Genomic DNA, 25289 nt, shown 5'->3' on the forward strand with positions numbered 1-25289 from the left:
AAGCCCTCCCTTCCACATAAATAATTTCTAGTGTCTAGGTAGGGTTTTTTCCCTGCCGCCTGGCTTGCTTCTGGGGTTGTCACTCCCCCTTATTGGTCTTTCAGACCCCGAACAAATTCACATTTTTCATATTTGTGGGCATATTTCACTCTCTTTTGAGTTATGGAGGATTGCTATGAATAAGAGAATTATTATTATGGAGAGGAGCCTGCAGACTCCATGGAGCACAATCTGGTGGAGGTTCTTGATCAAGGAGTGCAGCACTCCGTGAATGTGGCTTTGGTTCGCGCTATTGCACCACTGAAACGCCATCTCACTGAATTCGCAACTCAGCAGGGTTGGGTCCCCTCTTCTTCCTCCAAGCGCGCTTCCAAGTCGCCTAAAAATCCCCATCACTTGGATTTCGCCAGATTAGCCAAATCCTTGTCCATGGATGATGCTTCACGGAAGGTGTCCATGGTTAATCGTTTCTCTTCCGACACGGATACCTCCTCTACTTCTTCCTCTGGTCCTTCTGTCCCACCTCCTGCCAAGAAAACTCGCAAGGAGCGTTTCGTGGACGCACCTTCCCAGCCTCAGGTACTTACCTTTGAGCCAACGGATATTATACATCCTAATTCCAAATCTTGGCTCCCTTCCAAGGAGGTCAAGGAGTACGTGCAGGTTCACATTCGCCAGCCTTTTGATCAGGAGGTGAGAGCACGACTTCGATCAGAGTGTCCACGCCCAGATCTAGCGGATAAGTTGGCGCACACTCCTGTGGTGAACCCTACCATCATTACTTACCTCAAGAAGTTTAATATTGATAGGTCGTGGCGTCTGTGCCAGGATAAAGTTTTGGATCTCCTGGGCCCCCTTACGAAAATTCTGGACATGGGACTCCGGGCCAAAGAGTCGGCTACAGGTGTGGATCCCGAAGAACTGATTGGTTGGGCTCAACGTGCTGTATGCCAGCTAGGCAATGCTAGCTGTGCCTTGTCCACTGAGAGACGTCGGTCCATACTTTTGAAAATGGATCCCAGATTGATGGAGTTGGCTTCCTCCGAATCCGGTCCCCTTGCTCAGGGTCTTCTGTTTGGTCAGCCCTTTCTCAAGGAGTTGACCAAATTTGTTGCCACATTTAGTGGGATGTATGACGTTACTCCGCATACCGTTACAACTACCTACCATTACAACGCGACCATTACAACGCATACCATTACAACGCATAGCGCTTTGGGGTGCTGGATAGTGGTAAGTATAATTTACTATTCTAACTCCAGTCCCCGTGGACCCTAGGGAAGGTGTTGGATAGTAAATTATACCATTCCCTATCCTATAGCGCCCCCCAGCGCAATGCGTTGTAATGGTATGCGTTATAAAAGTCGCGTTGTAATGGTAGTGCGGAGTAACGAATGCGTTGTAACAGGTGCATACCCATTTAGTGGCCTGGACAAGGCGCAATCTTCCCTTCGTCGGGCTTTCCGCCCGGTTTTTGGAAGGGCCGGACGTTCCCAGGGACGTTCGTTCGGCCGAGGATCTGCCCAACAATCCAACCGTGGCACTCAGTCCCATAGAGGAGGAGGTCAGGATTCTTCCTATGCCGGATCCAAGTCCAACTTCTACCCCTCCCGAAAGGGTCGTGGACAAGCCTCCAAAGGTCGTTATGGAGGTAATCAAGGAGGACATCAAGACTACTCCAATTCAGGTGAGCTTGATTCCTTATACGGAGGTTGTTCTGGGGGGCAGACTACAGTATTTTCTAGACAATTGGCGCATGATCTCCAGTGATGCATGGGTGTTGCAAACAGTCCTGGCGTACAGAATAGAGTTTTACAACCCTCCACGCCAGACCCATCTTCCTTCACCCCTTCATTTTTCCCAACTAGATCAAGAGATAATGTCCAAGGAAATCGAGTCTCTTCTGGCCAAAGGGGCCATAGTTCAGACTTTTCGTCACCCACAGGGGTTCGTGAGCAATGTCTTCCTCGTTCAGAAGAGAGGGGGCGGGTCACGTTTAGTTCTCAATCTCTGGGAATTCAACGGCGGAGTGGTGTATCGCCATTTCAAGATGGAGGGCATCCATCTTCTCAGGGATCTTCTTCGCGAAGGCGACTGGATGGTTTGCCTGGATTTGAAGGACGCTTACTTGTCGGTCCCAATGTACAAACCTCATCGCCGTTACCTCCAGTTTCAATGGTTGGGGACGTGGTTCGAGTACACCGTTCTCCCGTTCGGCCTCTCGTCAGCACCGTGGTGCTTCACAAAACTTCTGAGGCCGGTAGTGGAGTCGTTGAGAGCGCGCGGAGTTCGTTTGATAGTGTATCTCGACGATATCCTTCTGATGGCTCAGTGTCCGGTCCAATTACAGACGCATTTAACCTGGACAGTAGACCTTTTGCAGTCTCTCGGATTTCTGGTGAATCCTCTCAAATCACTTTTGCGTCCCACTCAGTCAATAGAGTTCTTGGGTTTCCTAGTCGACTCAATCTCTTGTCAACTTCTCTTGCCCTCCCAGAAGATCAGGTCCATCAAGAGGGAGTTGAAATTACTTTTATCCAAACAAAGTGTGTCTTTGAGATCGATCGCTCGGATTGTCGGCCTGTTGGCTTCGTCCATTCAAGCGATCTTTCCAGGTCCCTTGCACTATCGGGCCCTTCTACGTCTCAAAATCAGACATTTACAGAAAGGTCTTCGATATTCCGATCTTGTTCCTCTGTCGAAGGACGCCAGGTCGGAGATGTTGTGGTGGCTCGACCACATGGAGGCTTGGAACGGGAAAGCCCTGTTCGGGTCAACCCCGGATGTAGTGCTGGAATCGGATGCAAGTCTTCGGGGATGGGGAGCCCGTTGCGGGTCAATGACGACGGGCGGTCGTTGGTCGCGAGACGAATTGAGTCTTCACATCAATTGTTTGGAGCTCCTTGCGGGCTCGTTCGCGATTCGTTACCTTGCTCCCCAGGCTACCAATTATTGCATACTCCTCCGCATGGACAACATCTCTGCGGTTTGGTATGTCAACAAACTTGGGGGGAACGAGGTCGAGACTCTTGGCGGAAATTGCGAAAGATTTTTGGCATTTCTGCCTTCGACGGAAGATCATTCTTATTGCAGAGTACCTCCCGGGGCGCGAGAATCAGGTGGCCGATTGGAACTCTCGCCATCTGCTGGACTTCAGCGATTGGAGGCTTCACCCCAGGGTGTTTCTGAGCCTCTCTTGCATTTGGGGTCCATCTGCGATAGATCTGTTCGCCTCTCGCCTCAACACCCAGTTGCCCAAGTTTTACAGCTGGCGTCCGGATCCGGAGGCTCTTGCCACAATGCGTTTCTCCAGTCTTGGCCTCCTCATCTCTGTTATGCGTTTCCCCCATTCGCGATGATTCCAAGGGTCTTGGCTCGGACAAAGCATTTCCAGTAGGAAATCATTCTGATAGCTCCTCTTTGGAGGGCTCAGGCTTGGTTTCCGGATCTTCTGGAGATGAGTTGCTCGACGCCGCTCCTTCTTCCTCTGAAGTTGAACTTGTTGCTGGACCCTCTGCTCAATTCGCATCCCCTGATTCAGTCGGGTCAGCTCTGGTTGGTTGCATGGCGGATTTCGGGGAATGCTGGAAAGTCCCAGGCTTATCTGGAGATGCTGCACGATTTATCGGTGAAGCTTGGGCCCCCAATGTAGGAGAGAGGGGTCTGCAATCCTATGGTCACCCCAGATTTTTGCTTTTTGCTTCACTGGTTTACGACTTTCCTGGCTGTGGGCCTGCTGATCAGACCCACAACCTAGCTGTTCTCTCTCTAAATTGACATCCATGTACTTCAGGTGCATTTACCAATTGGTATTGGGACACCTTATCAGCCCCTGTACAGTGTACCTTAGGTACCCAGGGCATAGGTGAACCCGCGGCCTACCAGGGGCTGCAGCATGTATTATGCCACCCCTGGCTGGCCATCTAAACAGACACAACTGGCTGGTAAAACAGCTGGGGCAAGGTGGTGTAAACACCCTTTGATATAGATATAGTATACCTATATCTAACCCTAAAATGGACACATATATTCCTATCAGTCACTCCTATGGCAGGCCTTATCAATCCTGAAGGCAGAGTGCTTGGAATTATGTGAGATGGTGCTCTGGCATGAGCTGAGCCTGTCTGCAGCTTGCGGAACGAAGTCCTTATAGCTGTTCCATGATAACGCTATACCATATACTCTTAAGTGCATTATAATCCTAGCGGTTAAATGCTAACTTTGGTATAGCATTATCAAAACATGTCGAGTAAGGTGTCATACGAATTGGAATACTACCCCCTCACCAATTCTGGCGATGGGGGTAGCATTCCACCCTTTTAGAGGGACACAACATGTATGTAACTGTGAACCCCGGTTAAAGTCAACTCGAGCCTCAGCATCACAAAATGGATGCTGCCACCACAGACACAAGTCTGACCTCCTGCTGCTGGGAGTCCTTCCAGCGAGGGAAGGCTGGACAAAGGGTTTCCTGCCTTGGGAGGTGCTAGCACCACCCCAGACAGGATTTTGTGTATTGAGGTAGGGAGGCCTGAAAGGAATGAGACATGCCTGGGGCACACAAGGTGCCCTGTGCATACACCGGTTCAAACCAGTTGCTGGGGCACTCCAGCCCCAGCTCTGGTGCGAAACCGGACAAAGTATAGGGGGTGTAACCACCCCCCTTCCTGGTCCCACCCATGGGAGGGACCTCGTCACCAGTACAGCCCCCTTTAGGAGAATAAAGGTAGGAGCTGGTCCCATTCCAAATTAGATTTATCCTAACAACTTTACAAGAAGAAACTCTGGACTTCGACGTTCTGCTCCACAGAAGACTGAAGAATCTCCCTTGTGGGCAAGGAGTGTCCACCCTGCAACTGCAGGCACCATCAAGCGTCCTAGCGGTCCACTTTGTCGTCCTTCCTGCCGGATCCAGACTTCAGAGCCCGACGAGACCCAGACTCCCAGACCTCTCCGACCTCTACCTACATCTGCAGCACAGCTCAGATCCGTGGGTGCGACGAGACACGTGGGACCGGCCATCTTGAAGAGACTGCACTTCACTTCCAGCACGACTTCTGAGGCATCCTCGAGAAAGTGCTTTGGGGATTGAGAAGCCCCAGCCCCGAGCAGCTTCTGCACCAAAGATCAGCCCTCCAGCATCCACTAGATCTGCGTGGGGCCCTTTTGCTTGATTGCTGCTCGACACGTTGTCTGGTCACTTGCCGGCTGGCTAGTGACCTCCTAGACGATGATCCAAGAAATCTACACTGCTGGTCTGGTTGCTCCAGACTGGCCCTTCCTCCCTTCCAAAAGAGGAGCACCCTGGACCCTCCTGGTCCACTCCAGACGCTGTTTCCACTCACCATGTGGGTTGCCTTAGCCAAGGCCTGTTGACTCCAAATCCGGATCCGACACTGCCGACAGCGAGAGCCTGCGTGGGACAGCTCGTGCCTCCATCCTGGTCATCGAAGACACCTCCTGGTCTACGTGGCTGCAGAGACAAGCGTTCACTCTTCACCTGATCGCGACAGCAGCATCTGGTTCCCTCCTGGTTCCACTCCGGTCACTGGCTAGTGACTTTTAACACTGTCCCCTCTGCATTCAGGTCCTCTTCTTCCTCGATCCACCCGTGGATCGCACCAGACATCTTCCTCCTGGATGCCTGCAGCATCTTTCTTCAAGGCTCCATAGACTTCGACGCGGAAACCCGACACACTTTGACACCTATGCACCCGCAGCCCGTGGGTGAGGTAACAAGAGCATTTCGGTGCTCAAGGGTAGAATAACTCTCCTAGTGTCCAGATTTCCAGTCGTTTCAGTCCTAGATAGTAAAGACTGTCCGTACTTACCTTTTTCGTAAACTGTACTGTCCATTGACTTTGTTCCGCATCTCGCGTGTGAGTTCACACTCTGCACATGAGTCCCGTGGGCCTCCTATTACTTACCTAAGGTTAGGATAGTGTAGCCCCAGCAATCCTACAGCCTCTGGACAGCTCCATTTCTTCTATCGATTTCCTTATACCATTTACTTAGTATATGGTTTGCCGTGCCCCTACGGCACCTTTGTAATTTTGTGCAACTTATCGTATTTTTCCTAAGAGATTGTCATGTTGTGGTAAATAAATAATTAATTACCGGTACTATTTTTCTATGCATTAACTGAAACAGATAGCTCAATAATTAAGAGGCAGGATCCGTGATATCTGAGTCAGAATGGGCTTTAATCAGATGGCTCGAGCCAATGGACCATCGGGTTCCATCACCTGCAAAGGTTCAGGAAGGGACAGACACAAGGAAAAGGGGAATGGCAGCTGCAACGTCTCATTAACATCATACAGTATATATAGTAAAACAGTATAATTGCATTGCATACAGTAGGCGTAACAAGTGACAAACGGAAGATAAGAACATATGGGCGTAAAAAGAAGGCGTGCACAGGGCGTGCACGGGGACATGTGATGTAAACGTCACAGAAGTGTCATAAATGGGTGGATACATGGAGGGGGCTACCTGGGCAGCTGGAACCTTTAACCTACTGGTGCACGCAAACGGGCCATGACGTGTAACTGGGGAGAGCTGGGGCTCTGACTTCTGGCACTAGAAGAGGAGACTAAAGTCTGGGATGTCAGGACGACATGTACCTATAGCATATCTGGTATCTTGTGTTTGGAGTACATGTTGATAGAATCTAAATGTCATCAGGGCAAAGGCTACTTGACACTAAGGCTGGTGCATGCATATATTCTACATGTATTGCGTGTGCTATGAATCTTCTATGAATATTAATTCAGTAATTCTCTTGCATGGAGACAGAAAGACTAGACTATAGCTGAAGATGTTTATGCGGTTCGTTAGCTGAGGAATGTGAAGCCGGGGAGCTGAACCGATAACTAGAGGCATAACATATTCTTGGCAGACAGGCAGGCAGGCCAGGCCGGGCACCCCGCTGCTTGGCAGAGAGTAAGTGAAGGGTCAGGGATGCGGGAGGGGCTGCATCGCTCCTCGGGGTGGTTTCAGGAGACTGGAGCTCGAATCTGGTGTCCGGGCCCTATGAGGCCTAGAAACGGGGACAACTCGATGAATTAACGTGCACAATGTAAAACGTTGGCAACATAGGCCTAATACTCGTTGCTTTCACGAGGACTGGATAACTGGCATACTAACGTTGGACACAACTATAATTGCGTCTTTATTCGGGCAAGGGGAATATATGCATATTGATCATGCACATATAACATATAATGGGGAACACGTAGGGACACATGACAAGGCAAAATTCAATTTTCCTCATTCCCTCCTTGTTCCCTACGTTTCCTTCAGGAAACATCAATATTCATGAGACCATCTATCTGTTCATAGAGCATCATTTGCTCGTCTCGAATCTTCTTGGAATGGGACTTAGGACTTGGAATACAAGAGGTAGCGCACAAGCCGCAAATCGCAGGGCCACATTGTAAACATAGGCAGCAACTGAATATGATCATTACTACTATTCCTAGGAATGACAATACTTTCCATCCCCAGGCAGATATTATACTCCAGAGCCAACCGGACCATGTCCAGGTGCCTGGATTCTGGTGTAACTGATGGGCTATCTTGTGAAGTCTGGTTATAGCTGAATAAACAGACGGTGCGTTATTAGGAATGAAAATGCAACAACTAGATCCGATGACTCTACAAGCTCCGCCCCTATCGGCCAGTATGACGTCAAGAACAAGGCGGTTTTGAAGAACGACAAATCTGATAGCAGATTGTTCTTCTGTTAAGTTACCTAGAGCGGAAGTAGTCTCATTCACTACTACTTCAAGGGTTCTGGTTAGCCTACGTATTAGCTTACTATTCTGGACAGGACCTATGGAAAAAAAAAACCTTTATTGAAGTCTGTATACTGTTCTAAGGCAGTTTCAGTTTGATTGACAATTGAGGACTCGATCTCCCTTCTATGTCTGACGTGTACTAGATGTATATTCCTGTGATAATCGGATGGGGCTAGGAAAACTGGTGGCAGTAGGAAGGCAATGTAACATGTTCCATCCCAATCTAGGGGCAGACGTACATATGCGGTCTGACCACACACAAAATATGAATGACGTGAGGCTTTGAAAGTAGACTTCCCACTGTCACTATACTCGACCACAGTATTACAATCACTGTGTCCTAGATGTACTGAACCATTCCTTCTAACACATAATTCGCCTTTCACTGGTAGGACTGTAATAGCAGGCAAGTCTGGAGTAGTCTCAGACTGAACATTCAAAACCATGAAATTCGAGGAATAATTACCTAGATCATATACTTCATTCTCTAGATCTAACCCTGTCCTATGGGAAAGACCTTCCTTGTCTGGGAAACATGTTCTATTCAGAAGGGACTTATCGTCTGAGGATGACGTTATCGTAAACCATGCTCCACACGAACCATTGTGTGAAAACGGATAGGGAAAAAGTGGCAGAACTCCCTTCGGTGTCTGGAAAGGGGGGAGTCGACCACACACCCAACAATTTGTGGCATTGCTAGTCTGGTGTGAATAGTGTAGCATTCGGATAAAAGTATTGTTGCGCATGGCAAGTCGATAGGATAACTCGTGAGGGGGTAGTTCACTAAAAGTGTGCTCTACTGTATCATTAGAAGACAAATGTACATGTGAATCAATAGGAGGAAAAAATACATGTAAAACATAACTTATGCATGTAATCGTAAGACTCAGAAATAACATAAACAATAAAGTGACGATACATCTGCTGCGCAGATTTTTACAATAACGTAGTTTCTTGGAGTTTCGACTAACTCTCTCACTATGGGGGTCTATCTCATACATGTCAGGAAACTGTCTAACCGCTTCACCCGAGAGGGACTTAAACAATTAAACTGTCTGACTTACTAGACCGGAGCTTAAGTTTATACTCCTGCTGCGGAGTTTTTTCTAACAGGGGAAGTTTAGAGTCAGTATCGGGGCAGTCCTTGAGAAAAGTCTTTGGACGGAGTCCATGAAAACGCTTGATGTGGCTGGAGTGAAGCCACCCCTTGCGGCCCTCCAATTTCACTGCTGTCCTTGTGGTCATCAGGACAAGCTTCGGCTCTTTCCAGCGGGGCTCCAGCGGACTTGAACGATCGAAATTCCTCACGAGCACTAGGTCGCCAGGAATTACCTCGTGCGGTTTCACTTGAGTGTTGTCTGGAAAGGCAGCCGCAACCTGTGAACGACAAGAGAGTAGTGCAGACATCAAGGAAGCTAGGTAATCTGTCAGCATAATACTGTCTACATCGGTAATTTTACGTGGCATCGGTGTACCCCACATGTTGGGGGGACGACCGAAAACAACCTCGAAAGGTGACAGACCTGAACGGGAGTGAGCGACCATTCTCATGTAAAAAAGGGCGACCGGCAGAGCTACCATCCAATCTACGCCTTTCTCGGCACAAACCTTTGCAATACGGATTTTCAGAGTCTGATTGTGTCTTTCGACGAGGCCAGCTGCCTCGGGGTGTCGCACACAGTGGAACTTCCACTGGTACCCTAACAGAAGAGATACTTGTTTCATGAGTTCGGATGAAAATGGCTGGCCGTTGTCTGAATACACGACCCTGGGCAAACCATAGCGAGGGAAATACTCACGAACCAACTGCCTGGCAGTGGTCGCAGCAGTGTAATCTGGGACTGGATATGCTTCTGTCCATCTGGACAAAGCGCATACAACTACGAGGACATACTTGAAACCTCGACATCGATCCATCTGGATATAATCCATCTGGAGGACTTCAAAAGGGTGGTCAGGAGGATGGAATCCACCTTGTTCCACCGGAACACCTTTACCTGGATTGAACTGACAACATATCATGCAGGTACGCACTTTCTGCTTTGCTGCTGCTCGTAAATGCTTGTTATACCAAATGTTCTGGATGCTGTCTAACATGGATTTCTCTCCTAAATGTGCTGGACTATGTGTGGTGTTAATAATGACTTGAACCATAGAGTCGGGGAGAAACAATGTGGCTTTTTCCTTCGTCAACCATCCCTGATCTGTCTGGACCCCTCCTTGTTCAGACCATTTCTTGATTTCGTCTGTGGTAGCATGTGTCTGTATGTCTAGTATGTCTCGTGTAGGGTCTTTAACTGTCATACAAGTAGTCTGATCTGGAACATCTGTCTTGATCGTGTTAACTGGAATGTCTGGAGTCTGAGCTGTAAGCTTGGCTGTTCGATCTGCTAGATCGTTACCTTGGGAAATGGTGTCAGTAGCTTTCGTATGTGCTTTGCACTTCATAATGGCAATGGCTTTCGGTAAATGTATTGCTTCTAACAGAGCTTGAATGAGGGGACCATGCTGAATCTTGGCTCCATGAGAGGTCATGAAACCTCTTTCTTGCCAGAGTACTCCAAAGTCGTGAACGACTCCGAATGCATAACGTGAATCTGTATATATGTTTACTTTCAGGTTCTTGGCTCGTATGCAGGCTTGGGTCAGAGCAATGAGCTCTGCTGCTTGAGCAGACAGGGTGTCAATACGATGTGTTTCTATAACTTCAGTTTCAGTAGTCACTGCATACGCGGCTACTAGTTCTCCTGTACTTGTTCTCATACATGAACCATCCACATAAAGTGTCAGGTCGGGATCAGATAATGCAATGTCCGTCAAGTCTTGTCTTGGCTTTGTCATGGTGTTAATAACTTCCACGCAGTCATGTGTGGCAGGGTCTGATGTAATCGAGGGTAACAGTGTAGCAGGATTTAAAATGTTGCAGCGTCTGATTTCTATGTGTGGCTGAAACAGTGTCAATTCATATCCTGTTAAACGTGCAATTGTCAAATGCTGAGTCTGTGTTCGGTTTAAAAGAACTTCCACGGAGTGTGGAACTTGTACTGTCAGGGAGTGTCCTAACACTATGGAATCACTTTGTCTGATAGCTAGGGCTGTGGCTGCAACTGACTTGAGGCACGCAGGCAGAGCCTGGGCTACTGGATCTAATGTGCTAGAAAAATAAGCACAAGGCTTGTGTTGTCCTGCTTGATTTTGCGTGAGAACAGATAATGCTGTACCATCGCGTTCAGTAACAAAAAGTGTAAAAGGCTTACTGTAGTTTGGTGTCGCTAACACAGGTGCATTACATAAAGCTTTCTTTAACTCGTTAAAAACAAGTGTATGTTCCTGGGTCCAAGGGAGGACAGTCGATGTCGCTGCCTCCTGTGTCGTTAACTGTATCAGTGGTTTAGCTAGATATGCATACTGAGGAATCCATTGTCTGCAGTAAGAAGTGAGGCCAATAAAAGCTCGTACCTCCTTCTGTGTCTTGGGCTGTGGAAGATGTGCAATTAACTGGATACGGTCTGGTGTCAACTGTCTACCCCTCTTGGACAGTAAGTGTCCAAGGTATACCACTTGCTGGACACAGAATTGCAGTTTCGAAGGGGACACCTTGTGCCCCATTTCTGCCAGAAAATACAAGACTGTAAGTGACGCACGTTCGCAGTCATGTTCTGAACGGGCTGTGATCAATAGATCATCGACATACTGGAGCAGGGCAGTGTCAGTTGGCATGTGAATACTGTCTAGTTGTCTCCTAAGTGCTTGACTGTAAATACTAGGACTTTCTGTAAAACCTTGAGGAGCTCGTGTGAATTTATAGCTTCTTCCATTTAAACAGAAACCGAAAAGAAACTGGCTGTCTGGATGAATGGGAACACTAAAGAATGCGTTCTTGAGATCAATAACTGTAAAGAACGAAGCTTCAGAATCAATGGCAGTCAATAGGGAAGAGATATCTGGAACCACTGGGTACTGGGGTATGATACATTTATTAAGTTCTCGGAGATCAATCACTAATCGATATACTGGAGGTGCATTTGGATCAGTACGTTTTAGAATCCGAATGATAGGAGAATTACATACATTGGAGTCAGTTTCTACAACCACTCCTTGAGCAATGAGCTCGTCAATAATTTTCGATAAGGCTACTACAGCCTCGGGTGGCAATTTGTACAGTCTGATTCGTGGTAATACAACACCTTGTTTCAGAGTGACACGATAGGGTGTAATGTGCATACAACCTACATCAGTTGGACCTTGCGCCCATAAATGCTGTGGTACATTCAGTAATCTTGGATCAAAATCTCGTAACACATAATGACCTTTAAAATCACGTAAAAACAATCTCACTCCTTCCGGAGAACAGCATATCACTGCACCTAATTCTTTCAATGTTTTAATACCAAGTAAATTTTCAGGACAGGATTTCGTAAGTAACAAGTCTGTAGTTCGGGACAATGTACCAACTTCTAGGGAAACTGGTTTCGATATTTCATTAACAATAGGCTTTCCTGAAAATCCCAGGGAAACGTTTCTTGAGCCTGAGAGTGGAGCCCCTGGAACCTCGTCATGACTGATGGTAGTCCTACTTGCCCCTGTATCAATCAGAAACTTTCTGTCTTTCCCTAATACTTGACTGTGTACATAGGGACCCTCTTGATCTACAGGAATCTCGATGAGAGGCAAGCCAACCTCCCTCTCTAGGCTGTTTCATGAATACTGCTGATATTCTGGATATTCTGACTGTGCGTACTGGTACATCTGTTGTGTAACGTGTTGTGTGGCAGCTATAGGCTGCGGTACTGTAACTGTCTGTTGTGCGTTCTGCGGTGGCTGTGAGTTCTGCGGAACATGTTCTTGTCTAGGAGGACGTGGTCTCTCTTTTGTCTTACCTGTAGCTATGTTGTGTTTCAGAACTGCACATTCGTTTATATAATGACCTGGCTGTTTACAGTAATTGCATGTCCCTTTAACAGGAGCTGCAGAATGACTAGTCTGATTCGGACCCCTCTTCTGACTATCTTGTGGAACAGACTGTGCAACTAGTACTTTCATTTTCGTGTCTTTCATACGTCTCCTTTCGTGTTCTTGCTCTTCCCTGATTCTGTTCTGGTGATACTGTAACATCTGGAGCATTTGGGACGGGGTATTAGCTTGCCAAGTACTTTCGACTTTCAATACTCTATTTTTAACCTGCGGTAAAGAATTCTCAACTAGTTTGGTAACAAAAAGATGTGGATACGACTCACTACTTGTTTTCAGACCGCTATTAATAATGAAACATTTCTCAAATCTGGAATAAAAATCACTAGTGCCTTCGTCTTGTTTCTGTTTACAGGCTGAGATGGCATCCCAATCTTCCTTTTTCGTGGCTAGTAATCTTGGCAAGACTTGTATTAACAATTCGGGCAACTCTTTGGCTCTATCCCCAAGACCAGTACCTGGGACTCGTGTGTTATCTTCGTTCTCTAACGCGGTCCAGTCTATATTTTTCTCTCCCACCTCCCATTCTTTTTCTTTCAGTTTTTCATATATGCCCGCAGGCAACAGGACCTTTAACATTTTGATGATATCAGGGTACGTGTATTCTCCCATACGGAGCATGTCTTTTAATTCTCGGTGGAACCCTGCTGGATCTTTATCGTGACAGGGTATTAACTTTTTCATTTCTAGTAGTTCTATTTTCGTTATAGGGGTGTAAACAAATACTCGTTCGAGATTACCCCCCGCTCCCTTAACTGGATGCACTTCTCGCAACGGATTCTGTCTGTCTATGTAGAATGGGGGTGAAACAGGAACAAAATGTGGAGTCAGGAACGTTCTGTATTTGTGGCGCTGTTCTAAAATGACACTAATTAGATCGGTACCTAGACCTTTCCATCTGTTTAGGAGTAACTCGTTCAGTACATTATATAAGGGACCTGGATCAGAATGCTGATCCTCATACAGTGTGATGAGGTGTTGGATCATGTACATACCCACCAGTCGCTGCTCGGCTGGGGGCAGCTTCAGAAACATTTGAGCTACTACTTCGTCTGGAAACGTGGTAGAATCACTAGTCCATCGGACTGCTGATCGGGCTAGTTCTTGTTCATGCATGGTACTAAGCTCACTGTAACCTATTCGTAATTTCAGAACTTTATCGGTAGCCTGGAATACTTGTTCAAGAGAACAATGTTCTGGTACGGGAGGAGGAAAAGCTTTCTTGTAATCTAGGCGTGAATGTCTATCGGAAGGTCTTGTTCTACCTACATACGCTATTCTGGTGGGATTCTCGTTGTCTACCTCTTCGTCTGAAGAGTCATTCTCTTTCTCGGCTACTCTCAGCGCTTCCTCCTTTTGGTGTATACTTATAATTTCTTTACGGATCTTTTTGTACATGGATTCTATACAATTTTGTGTTCTGTGTTTTCCTTCTGCTATATTGTCACTCCATCTGGTCAGGACTTTCATATCTTCTTTGTTTTTGTCAGGATAATCCTGTTCTCTTATTAAACAATTTATTAAAAATTGCAAAATCATGCCTTGAATCTCGACTTTCCTGTGTGCCATAGCTTTGTGAATACTTTCTGGATTCTCCCCTGTTTGGATAAAGTGATATATTCTGTCTAGATGTTGTTCCATATTTGATATGGTAACCAAGAAGCTTGCAACTCGTCGTAAACGTATGGAATATATTAACATGCTATCTTCGCCTGGTACTGGGTCATATCTACAATCAGATCCGCACTCAGTAAGATACTTTCTGAGGGCGTCATACGTAGTTAGTTTTGGCGTACGCTGTAACTCTACATCTCTCAGCGTCCGTCGCCTTGTTTGAGGCGGGGTGATAGGAGTACCTCCCCTTGCTCCTCCTGAACTGGAATCGTCAGTTAATACTGAATGTGCGGCTGCTGGTAACGTGACTGGTACAGTAGGGGTACATAATGTGGGTTGATCCTGGAGTACTGGCACATGAACCGGACCAACGACTGGAGGCACAGTAATTACATTATTAACAGGGGGCTGGACTTGAACTGGCGGAGTAGGATCTGTATTAGCATATTCGGGGACAGTGTCGTCTAAATAGGAAGAAAGAAAAATTTCAGCTGCAGTCGGTTTATGACGTAGCTTAGTCGGGACCAAGGGTGGCGGTAAATTACAGAGTGCTTCCGGGGTCGCCTTCGGCGAACCCTCGGCGAGAAGGGGATACATACCTTTAATAAGGGCATTTCTCTGTCTGTCTGACTGTTCTGCTCTAACTCGTTCACCTTCTTCTAGTAATTCCCTTTCTTGGGCTTTTTCGGAGGATTCTCTACTTAATTCTGCTTTTCTGAATTCTTTCTCTGTTCTTTTATGAGATTCTTTACGCCATAACTCTATGGCATCTTTCTGGGACTGTCTGGCTTTCTTTTTCCATAATGCTTCTTCTACTCTCATGATGCACTCGGCATCCCATGTTCCTGAAACAGGCCATCTATATTTCTCTTCGAGATGTTTGGTATAGTCAACCCATAAATCTAGATACAGTATGGCATCTAAGCCATGCTTATGATACATGAGATGTCCAGGACTGTCCCTGGGAGGGACAGGAACTGATTCTTCAAGTAACCCTTTTCTCGTTTTAATCTGACGTAACTTCGAAAACAGAGGCATATTTGAACCGTACTTGAACTCGAACACAATACACAATGAACACAGTAATGAATAGCAAAACAATCATTCATACCACGACATCAAGAACACATTAATAACAGTTCGAACAGAATACTACCTGATACATTGAAAACATAATACTTGAACTTCTCGAGAACAGACTTACTGGATGCACTGCTAAAACAGTACAGAACATACCGGTCTCCTAAAGAGACACGTCATACCGTATCCACCTAGGTGAACACGTCGGACCGGATCTGTGTACCCCAAACCCGTCGGACCGGGCACAAATTAATGAACCCGTCTAGATACCCCCAGCAACGGTACTCACCGGGAAGCAAAACTGAAGGCCTCGGACTGGACTGGACTGCTACGACGTCTGGTTACTGCTACGCACTATGCATGCGCCTCGGGCTTCGGTTACAGGTGGGCCTCCGGATACCTCGGACCTTGCTCTCTCGGCTTGGGCTCTGGTCGGGACGACCCGCCTTCCTCACCGCCTCGTCTGGATGCCGGACCGCAGTCTCCGTCTCCTCCGTGGGCCTGAGGGAGACTTGAAGCAGAAATATCTGCACGTGCACGTAGGGTTCCGTCACGGCTGTAGAAGGGTCAGGGGGCCTGCGTTACATCGCCGGCGCGTGGGGAAGGGGCTCGTCCCTGTTCGGGCGCCATTATGTGGTAAATAAATAATTAATTACCGGTACTATTTTTCTATGCATTAACTGAAACAGATAGCTCAATAAATAAGAGGCAGGATCCGTGATATCTGAGTCAGAATGGGCTTTAATCAGATGGCTCGAGCCAATGGACCATCGGGTTCCATCACCTGCAAAGGTTCAGGAAGGGACAGACACAAGGAAAAGGGGAATGGCAGCTGGAACGTCTCATTAACATCATACAGTATATATAGTAAAACAGTATAATTGCATTGCATACAGTAGGCGTAACAAGTGACAAACGGAAGATAAGAACATATGGGCGTAAAAAGAAGGCGTGCACAGGGCGTGCACGGGGACATGTGATGTAAACGTCACAGAAGTGTCATAAATGGGTGGATACATGGAGGGGGCTACCTGGGCAGCTGGAACCTTTAACCTACTGGTGCGCGCAAACGGGCCATGACGTGTAACTGGGGAGAGCTGGGGCTCTGACTTCTGGCACTAGAAGAGGAGACTAAAGTCTGGGATGTCAGGACGACATGTACCTATAGCATATCTGGTATCTTGTGTTTGGAGTACATGTTGATAGAATCTAAATGTCATCAGGGCAAAGGCTACTTGACACTAAGGCTGGTGCATGCATATATTCTACATGTATTGCGTGTGCTATGAATCTTCTATGAATATTAATTCAGTAATTCTCTTGCATGGAGACAGAAAGACTAGACTATAGCTGAAGATGTTTATGCGGTTCGTTAGCTGAGGAATGTGAAGCCGGGGAGCTGAACCGATAACTAGAGGCATAACATATTCTTGGCAGACAGGCAGGCAGGCCAGGCCGGGCACCGCTCTGCTTGGCAGAGAGTAAGTGAAGGGTCAGGGATGCGGGAGGGGCTGCATCGCTCCTCGGGGTGGTTTCAGGAGACTGGAGCTCGAATCTGGTGTCCGGGCCCTATGAGGCCTAGAAACGGGGACAACTCGATGAATTAACGTGCACAATGTAAAACGTTGGCAACATAGGCCTAATACTCGTTGCTTTCACGAGGACTGGATAACTGGCATACTAACGTTGGACACAACTATAATTGCGTCTTTATTCGGGCAAGGGGAATATATGCATATTGATCATGCACATATAACATATAATGGGGAACACGTAGGGACACATGACAAGGCAAAATTCAATTTTCCTCAATGTGCTTAGCCCTCTGACAATAAATGGGGAAGGGAGTTAGAGGGTTATTAGCTAGGCTCGCCCTCCAATAATTTAAGTCAAACAGAAAAGGTTTCTGTTTCCAGATACCTTAGAGCCTTGCTAGAAGAAAAACAGCCAGCACTCACTGGGGTTGACTGTAGGAATTGTGTATAATGTATATAAAAAAGGAAAAGTTGTTCCTTTTTTAGGTGTCCCCTCACTCACCGGGGTTGCCCCACAGTGACATGCTTCATCATTGGGGCCATCCCAGTCCTCTATGGGCTGGGGCGTGCTACGACTTGCGAAGTTACGTAGGAGCACTTTTATGGACTATGTGTGGTGCATGTGTATTTGTGGGGAGTGGACTATGTGATGTGGGTTAAAAATACCTGCCCAGTAGGTTTTCAATAAACTTTATTCTGACCTCTAGGTGGTAATATTAAAAACGGGGTGGGGAGATAGGCTGCCCTAAACTTAATGTGTCCAGATGTACCTATCAACTCCTAAGTCGACATGTTTCGTGCATACCCCAAGCACTTCTTCGGGACTACACAGGGACCAGCCCTGTGTTCGCCACTCCTTAGCTCTTTCACTGAGATATTTATAGAAAAAGACTTTCAACTGCAGCAAACTCTACTAAGTGCATGCATTAATACCTACGTATTTTGTTCCAAAAAAACGTGGTTCCTGAAAGATAAAAAACAACTTGAAAGGTCACGGGGTGATTAGCCCCATATGTTATCACACACAGTGTTTATGCAGAAAATGTGATGGTTTTCTGTGATCCGAAAGCGGACTCATTGGCCGTGGTTGTTTTCATGCACAAAAACGTGATTCATTTTGTGCATTTTTGAACGTGATTTAAAAACACCTCGCTCAGTGACACACCCAAGCATTCATCAGTCATACACACTCATACATACTTTTCACGAGACCTAACTGGGCCCCATGGAGTCGGAGGGGTATCGGTATCCTAGCAACTCTAATGGGAGAGAAATCGAGTTGTTAAATCAACCAGCAATGCGCGTTTCTTGGCGATGTTACGAAAAACCCATTGGCGGTCCTTGGTGCCCTGTTTTCACTTACTTGTGCTCTGGTTACCTCCTACATTCAGGCACCTACTTGTCTCCCTCCGGTCCGGATGTTATCGGACTGGGGGTTTCAGTGATGTTTATAAGGAGATGCCGTTCGCGGTTTGTTAGTGCTGGCGTGGGAACGCCCTTACGCAAACTAGAGCGTGTGGTTCCATTCCTGTTTCACGCCTACGTGGCGGCCATCTTGGGGGTACCGATTTCGTCCTCTGTTATAAAAAAGGGGTTCAGTTGGGACTGTTATGGGCATAAACACACCTCAAAGGTAATTTGGGGTGTTGTATATAAAATTCAGCGTATTATCAGGGTATAAATTGGCCAGGTTTTTTTTGGGAATAAATTCGAAAAAAAGGTTGTTAGAAAATTATTAAGAATTTATCTGACGCACCAGGTTCACCAGAAATGCCCTCTGGGTTACTTATAATTTCTCACATCCATTAATTAATTAGCTATGACTGGCAGAAAAACCTTGATATTTCATCAGGGATCACGCAATCAGTTCGAAAAGATGGTAGTTTTATATTCGTGAAACTCATGAGTTTTATACACTATGGATCTGTTCACGTGTAGTACATGTTTACCATTTAGGTAAACTGTCCCCATGGAATATCGTCATTCAGTCCCACAATATGCGAGCGGAGTTTGAACACCCAACGTTGCTCTTTTTCCAGTAGTTTCTTTTCCATGTCAGCATGGGGTTGTTGAATTTCCAGCACTACCCAACGCATATCATTGGGTGTGTGTGCCTTTTCCAGGAAGTGTGTTGTCATTTTTGTATTTGAGTGTTTACACCTGAAGTTACTGCGATGTTCAACCATTCTTGTGTTTACCTTTCTGGTTGTCATTCCTATGTAGTGCAAATTGCACACACATGTGATCATGTAAACGACCCCTGATGTGTTACAGTTTGAGAAGTTTTTCAAATCCCATACGAGGCCTGTGTTACAAGTCACCTGTTTGGTGGTTTCAGTAAGGTGGCACACACTACAATTGGAACACGGGTGGTGTCCCACTGGCAAAGGATGTAAAAGTCGGATAGGGCCTTCCGTATTCCTAGGACGTGTATGTACCACTAAATCTTTCAGATTTTTCCCTTTCCGATGACTGAACATCGGTTGGGTGATGTTCAGACCTCCACTGTTCAATGTTCTCCAATGTTTCTTTATGATTTTTGTCACCTGCTGTGAAGCTACGGTGTATGTAGTGATACAAATTGGTCTTCTTTCAGAGGTGTCTGATGGTGGTTCCTTGGGTTTTGACTCCAGCAGTGCATCCCTGTTATTATTGGATGCCCTTTTCTTTGCCTTCTGGACAATCCTTTTGGGATACTGTCTTTGGTACAGTTTATCGCACAGCTCCTTGGCCTGCACTTCGTAGTCACATTTTTCAGAGCAGTTCCTTCTTAGTCTTAGAAACTGTCCAAAAGGCAGATTTTCACGAAGTTGGCGTGGGTGGAAGCTCTCAAAACTCAGTAGACAATTCCTTGATGTTGGTTTAAAATGTGTAGTGGTTGTTAGTGTCCCTCTTTCAGCCTTAATGTTTAGATCCACGAAGACCAGTTGTTCACGACTCATTGTAGAGGTGAACTTCAGAAAAGGGTCCTGTAGATTTAGCCACTTTAGGAAATCATATGCCTCCTGCTCATTTCCATTCCAGATGAGGATGACGTCATCGATGTAACGTCTCCACATCTGGATTTTGGTGGAGTGGGGATTGTCTGTACTCAGGATCTTCTTTGTCTCTAGCCAGTGCACATACAGTCCCGCCACGGTCGGCGCGAATGTGCTTCCCATGCTGGTTCCATGGGTTTGTTTGTATATGGTTTGCTGGAAGAGAAAGAAATTCTCGGTTAATGCAAGGCGGCAACATTCTAGCACTACATGCCTTGGTGTTTTGTAATCCCACTGGTTCTCAAATAGGATGTCCTCCAGAATTTGTAGTGTCTCTCTGTGTGGCAAGCTTGTATAGAGGCTTTCTACGTCAAGACCAATTAGTATCTGTGTGGAGGGGTCAAAAGTAAGGTCCTTTAAGAGGCACACTACTGATTTTGTGTCCTTTAGGTATGTCTCTGTTTTCTGTACTAATGGTCTCAAGAAAGCGTCTGCAAACTTGGACAAGGGCTCTAGTATTGATCCTATGCCTGAGACGATTGGTCTCCCGGGTGGTTTTTCCAATCTTTTGTGGATCTTGGGGATCGTATAAAAATACGGAGTCCTTGGGTGTTTATTCTCCAGAAAGTCTGCTTCCTTTTTAGTTAACCAGTCATTGACCAGACATTCTTCCACCATCCCCGCGATCTCAATTCTTAGACGTTCTGTCGGGTCCGCCCTCAGAACCTCATAATTCCTTTGGTCAGCTAGTAATCTCAGACATTCATTCTTATAGTCTGCTGAGTTTTGTATCACAATTGCCCCGCCCTTATCGGCTGGCTTTATTGTGATTGTTGTGTCATTAGCTAGTTCATAGATGGCTTCCTTTTCAGCTCTACTGGTGTTATGAAATGTATTCAAAGACCCAGTATCTAAATCCATTACATCCTTCAGGATTGCCTTTTCAAAAGCCAGTAGTTCTACTGGTAGGCTATTGGTAGGGGGGGTGAAAGATGATTTTTTCTTTAGTCCTGTGTCACTCACAGTTCCCAATGGTTGTGGTTTATCTTTAAAATAGACCTGTAATTTAATGCTGCGAACGAATTCCTTTAATTCACAGTGCAGCTTGAATTTATCCAAGGTTGTAGTGGGGACAAATCCTAAGCCTTTTTCCAAAACTCTATTTTGAACAGGTGTCAAAGCTTTGTCAGAGAGGTTTACCACTAGGCTTAGATGTTGCTGGTTGATGGTGTTGTTATCGGTCCTTGGCTCCTTGTGTGTGTTCTGTTGGTTTCCAGAGGTTGGGCCCATTGTACTTGCTGTCCTCTGGTTTTGCCTCGGCCTGGCCTTTTGCCCCTCCCTAAAAAAGGCTGTTGTGGTATTCCTGACATCTGGGTATTGTCCCAAAATGGGAAAGGTTGTTGTGGATATGGTTGTTGGAAAGGGGGGTGTCCGTAGAAGAACTGCGGTGGCGGTCCTTGGTAGGGTTGCCAAGGGTTTCCACTGTTCATTCTCCTTCCCGCTCTGCCTCGTCTATTTCGCGGTTGATTGCGATTGTAACTGCTGTCAGAAGAGTCGGATCCCGTGTCCGAAGCCCCGCTGTCACTGTTGTAGCCTGGGTTCCTTCCAGAAAGTACATACTCGGCTTTGATGTATGGGTACACCTTTTCATGAGAGAAGGTTTTTTTATCTTTATAGAATTTTGCATATTTAGTATCTTTCAATGATACCTCGAATTCGGTCATAGACTTGTTCAGTTCGTCAAGTCTTCTCTTGAGTTCAGCTGGTGATTGGTACGATTTCAATTTAACTTCCAAATCCTGAATCTGCACCTTCAGTGCCTCAGCTCTGCGTGCAGCGGTTTTGACAATAAGGACTAGCCAGTCCCTGGTGCAGTGCCAGCTGATCAGTGACCAGTCTTTTTTAAAAATGAGATCGTCTTGGAAGATAAATGGTTCGTTGTTCACTATAAGGCCGCGCGGTGCTGCGTTGGCCCTGTGATACTCACTCATCATTACCCCATGAATTATGGTTTTGACTAGGTTGCGCTTGAGTTCTGTTACTTCATCCCAGCTCTGTTGGGACTCACTAGTATCTTTGTAGGTAGTGCTTGAATGTGGAAGCATGGAGGCTATTATCCTATCTGCCTCATCTTCTGTGAAGGAGAGCCCTGTGATCTCTGCCATTTTGATCTTGTTCAGTTTGTACTCGTGTTTAGACTCGAAAGTGGGTGTGTGTCACTATGTAGGTGTCTTAATAGACTCCCGCAGCTGCGCGCTGCAACGTGTCAATAAATGGGGAAGGGAGTTAGAGGGTTATTAGCTAGGCTCGCCCTCCAATAATTTAAGTCAAACAGAAAAGGTTTCTGTTTCCAGATACCTTAGAGCCTTGCTAGAAGAAAAACAGCCAGCACTCACTGGGGTTGACTGTAGGAATTGTGTATAATGTATATAAAAAAGGAAAAGTTATTCCTTTTTTAGGTGTCCCCTCACTCACCGGGGTTGCCCCACAGTGACATGCTTCATCATTGGGGCCATCCCAGTCCTCTACGGGCTGGGGCGTGCTACGACTTGCGAAGTTACGTAGGAGCACTTTTATGGACTATGTGTGGTGCATGTGTATTTGTGGGGAGTGGACTATGTGATGTGGGTTAAAAATACCTGCCCAGTAGGTTTTCAATAAACTTTATTCTGACCTCTAGGTGGTAATATTAAAAACGGGGTGGGGAGATAGGCTGCCCTAAACTTAATGTGTCCAGATGTACCTATCAACTCCTAAGTCGACATGTTTCGTGCATACCCCAAGCACTTCTTCGGGACTACACAGGGACCAGCCCTGTGTTCGCCACTCCTTAGCTCTTTCACTGAGATATTTATAGAAAAAGACTTTCAACTGCAGCAAACTCTACTAAGTGCATGCATTAATACCTACGTATTTTGTTCCAAAAAACACGTGGTTCCTGAAAGATAAAAAACAACTTGAAAGGTCACGGGGTGATTAGCCCCATATGTTATCACACACAGTGTTTATGCAGAAAATGTGATGGTTTTCTGTGATCCGAAAGCGGACTCATTGGCCGTGGTTGTTTTCATGCACAAAAACGTGATTCATTTCGTGCATTTTTGAACGTGATTTAAAAACACCTCGCTCAGTGACACACCCAAGCATTCATCAGTCATACACACTCATACATACTTTTCACGAGACCTAACTGGGCCCCATGGAGTCGGAGGGGTATCGGTATCCTAGCAACTCTAATGGGAGAGAAATCGAGTTGTTAAATCAACCAGCAATGCGCGTTTCTTGGCGATGTTACGAAAAACCCATTGGCGGTCCTTGGTGCCCTGTTTTCACTTACTTGTGCTCTGGTTACCTCCTACATTCAGGCACCTACTTGTCTCCCTCCGGTCCGGATGTTATCGGACTGGGGGTTTCAGTGATGTTTATAAGGAGATGCCGTTCGCGGTTTGTTAGTGCTGGCGTGGGAACGCCCTTACGCAAACTAGAGCGTGTGGTTCCATTCCTGTTTCACGCCTACGTGGCGGCCATCTTGGGGGTACCGATTTCGTCCTCTGTTATAAAAAAGGGGTTCAGTTGGGACTGTTATGGGCATAAACACACCTCAAAGGTAATTTGGGGTGTTGTATATAAAATTCAGCGTATTATCAGGGTATAAATTGGCCAGGTTTTTTTTGGGAATAAATTCGAAAAAAAGGTTGTTAGAAAATTATTAAGAATTTATCTGACGCACCAGGTTCACCAGAAATGCCCTCTGGGTTACTTATAATTTCTCACATCCATTAATTAATTAGCTATGACTGGCAGAAAAACCTTGATATTTCATCAGGGATCACGCAATCAGTTCGAAAAGATGGTAGTTTTATATTCGTGAAACTCATGAGTTTTATACACTATGGATCTGTTCACGTGTAGTACATGTTTACCATTTAGGTAAACTGTCCCCAGGGAATATCGTCATTCAGTCCCACAATATGCGAGCGGAGTTTGAAAACCCAACGTTGCTCTTTTTCCAGTAGTTTCTTTTCCATGTCAGCATGGGGTTGTTGAATTTCCAGCACTACCCAACGCATATCATTGGGTGTGTGTGCCTTTTCCAGGAAGTGTGTTGTCATTTTTGTATTTGAGTGTTTACACCTGAAGTTACTGCGATGTTCAACCATTCTTGTGTTTACCTTTCTGGTTGTCATTCCTATGTAGTGCAAATTGCACACACATGTGATCATGTAAACGACCCCTGATGTGTTACAGTTTGAGAAGTTTTTCAAATCCCATACGAGGCCTGTGTTACAAGTCACCTGTTTGGTGGTTTCAGTAAGGTGGCACACACTACAATTGGAACACGGGTGGTGTCCCACTGGCAAAGGATGTAAAAGTCGGATAGGGCCTTCCGTATTCCTAGGACGTGTATGTACCACTAAATCTTTCAGATTTTTCCCTTTCCGATGACTGAACATCGGTTGGGTGATGTTCAGACCTCCACTGTTCAATGTTCTCCAATGTTTCTTTATGATTTTTGTCACCTGCTGTGAAGCTACGGTGTATGTAGTGATACAAATTGGTCTTCTTTCAGAGGTGTCTGATGGTGGTTCCTTGGGTTTTGACTCCAGCAGTGCATCCCTGTTATTATTGGATGCCCTTTTCTTTGCCTTCTGGACAATCCTTTTGGGATACTGTCTTTGGTATAGTTTATCGCACAGCTCCTTGGCCTGCACTTCGTAGTCACATTTTTCAGAGCAGTTCCTTCTTAGTCTTAGAAACTGTCCAAAAGGCAGATTTTCACGAAGTTGGCGTGGGTGGAAGCTCTCAAAACTCAGTAGACAATTCCTTGATGTTGGTTTAAAATGTGTAGTGGTTGTTAGTGTCCTTCTTTCAGCCTTAATGTTTAGATCCAGGAAGACCAGTTGTTCACGACTCATTGTAGAGGTGAACTTCAGAAAAGGGTCCTGTAGATTTAGCCACTTTAGGAAATCATATGCCTCCTGCTTATTTCCATTCCAGATGAGGATGACGTCATCGATGTAACGTCTCCACATCTGGATTTTGGTGGAGTGGGGATTGTCTGTACTCAGGATCTTCTTTGTCTCTAGCCAGTGCACATACAGTCCCGCCACGCTCGGCGCGAATGTGCTTCCCATGCTGGTTCCATGGGTTTGTTTGTATATGGTTTGCTGGAAGAGAAAGAAATTCTCGGTTAATGCAAGGCGGCAACATTCTAGCACTACATGCCTTGGTGTTTTGTAATCCCACTGGTTCTCAAATAGGATGTCCTCCAGAATTTGTAGTGTCTCTCTGTGTGGCAAGCTTGTATAGAG

Source organism: Lissotriton helveticus, chromosome 1_1, assembly GCF_964261635.1.
Source record: "Lissotriton helveticus chromosome 1_1, aLisHel1.1, whole genome shotgun sequence".
Taxonomy (NCBI): Eukaryota; Metazoa; Chordata; class Amphibia; order Caudata; family Salamandridae; genus Lissotriton; species Lissotriton helveticus.